Source organism: Adiantum capillus-veneris, chromosome 20, assembly GCF_014529385.1.
Source record: "Adiantum capillus-veneris isolate H3 chromosome 20, ASM1452938v2, whole genome shotgun sequence".
Lineage (NCBI taxonomy): Eukaryota > Viridiplantae > Streptophyta > Polypodiopsida > Polypodiales > Pteridaceae > Adiantum > Adiantum capillus-veneris.
In genome coordinates, this window is record NC_140950.1 from 77,820,405 (window position 1) to 77,822,751 (window position 2,347).

A 2,347-nucleotide genomic window follows, 5' to 3' on the forward strand; every position below is an offset into this window, starting at 1 on the left:
TGGCAAGTGCCCAATCAAGTCCATGTAGCACTTCATTTTATTGAAACAAAAAACTCTTAACTTGTTGTGGTGCTTACTAATGCCTTCTACACATGTGCCACAGTCCACTCTACACATGTGCCACGGTCCATTGATGCCTAGTATCACCCACAACTTATGATTTATCTATTCCCATTATGTATGCTATTATTCGTGCAGCTCAACTCCTCTTCTATTGTAGCTCGCCCACCTTCCTTGTCAAACTATCTTCTCTATTCACTTATGTGCTTACAAATCTCGCTCGATTTTTGGTTTGCTCAAAAAATCTTGCTCGGTGTTTGGTAGGACTCAAGAGAGGTGAGTAATTCACGATGTGAGGTAATGTGCTTTGTAGCACCGCTGTCGAAATACCACACATGTGAATCTGCAGCAACTGACAAGCATGCATCATGGACAGCAAGATTGTAAGTGCACTCTGCACTAAAAGCCCATTCTGCATCAACATCAGCATCACAGTCTCCTTTTACAGAAGACTCACCAATGGCTGCATTTGTAGTGGAACCAACATTTATAGTGGAACCACCCTTATTCTTCTTAGCCTCTTTGGCCTTCAACTTAGTACACTGCTTGATCAAATGATCATTAGCTCTACAATAATGGCAACACATCTTCTTTTTGCCTTTATCACTAGAATTTCCAGACGAATTGCTGCCAGCAGAAGCATTAGGAACAAAAGTTTTGCCACTCAGAGCAGAACCATAAGAAGTGGCTGCATTGTTGTTACCACCCTTTCTTTGAGAAGCAATAAAAGCCTTTTCGATTGCACGCTGCCTAGTCCTGTTTTTTCTAGAAAGTGCCTCTTGCAACACTAATGTGCATAATGCATCAAACTTGACAACTTCAGGATTCCTTGGGTCATTAGTCTCCAAGTACTAGCAAAAGTCTGGTATGAATCTGGTAAGGCATCAAGAACAGTCTGCACACAGGAACTGTCTGAAATGACTTTACCTGCAAAAATAAGTTGCTCATTGATATCCTTGACACTAGCAAGGAAAGTGTCCATATCATCTTTCTCATGCATAATCTTCGATTCTAGCTCCTTACGCAGCAAAGCAATTTTAGCCTCATTGCGACTTCCATAAAGACCAGCCAAAATATCCCAAGCCTGTTTTGCAGATTTTGTTGAACGAATGTGAGGAACAATGGTGCGCTTCACAGACAATGCAATCAATGCATGAGCTTGCGCATCCTTTATATCCCAACAAGCTTGTTGTATCGTAGGCAAAACAACTCTACCCGCTAAGAAAAGGACTCATGCATATGCTTTATCTTCTCTACACCATAGTCGAGGACGACTATGATTTCAAGAGAGAGGTAATGTCATAATAATCAATATCTAATTCTCCTAAATGATTTTCTCATATTAAACTGATCATTTAATGTGGGGAAGTGCCAAGGGAGAAAAAGCTAGAATATTGGTTAAGTTAGCAGACCGGCCACAGTAGGGATCCAAAGGAGGGAAAATAGGGATCCAAAGGGGGGGGGCCATCTGCAAAAGAGCCATGTGAAACAATGGGCCAAAAAGACCCTAAGGTTCAGCCCATTAAGACTTCCAAAATGCTAAGGTTCCAAAATTCAAAGGTTGTGTCCAAAGGTCAACCCTAGGGAAAATTGGATGCTTAGTGAGTGCCCTAAAAGTCTTTGCATATCCCTACATGGGAGGGGGCGAGCCCCAAAGCTAGGGGATGAGAGAGAAAGCCACACACACACACACACACAGGCTCCCTTTACACAAAGGGAATGAGGGACACATGTCAGCTCCCTAGGCCAGATGCCCACAAGGTGTGCCCAATTCCTATTGGAAGACCCTTGAAGTGGACCAATGAGAATTAAGCTAGAGTAAATCTAGTTTAATTAATTTACAAACATTTAATAAAAGAAACCAATAAGAATTAAGTGTCCTAGAAGACTATTGGGCAGTCTCCCAAGGGGTCCAATGAGCATTCAGGAGCCCCATGGCTTGCCTGATTCCTATTGGCCAGGAGGCAAAGGGGTCCAATGAGAGTTTAGTTTAATTATTTAATTACCTAAAGCTCTCACAAAAGGGGAAAGGGGGACACATGTCAGAAGGCTATCACTTATGCTGCTTAATCCCTATTGGCTTGACCTGGGGAGGTCCAATGAGGCAAAAGCCAGACTTACTTAGCAGCTAGGGCTCGCCCAAGAGAGGGGGGGGGCTGATTTTTGCTTGGCATTCACACACACACTCTCACACTTGACCATGTGTGAAGGGAAAATACTCTATCTCCTCCCAAGCTTTAATGGAGAGCTCATCACCTACTCCAAGCTTGTGAGATAGAAGCCTACA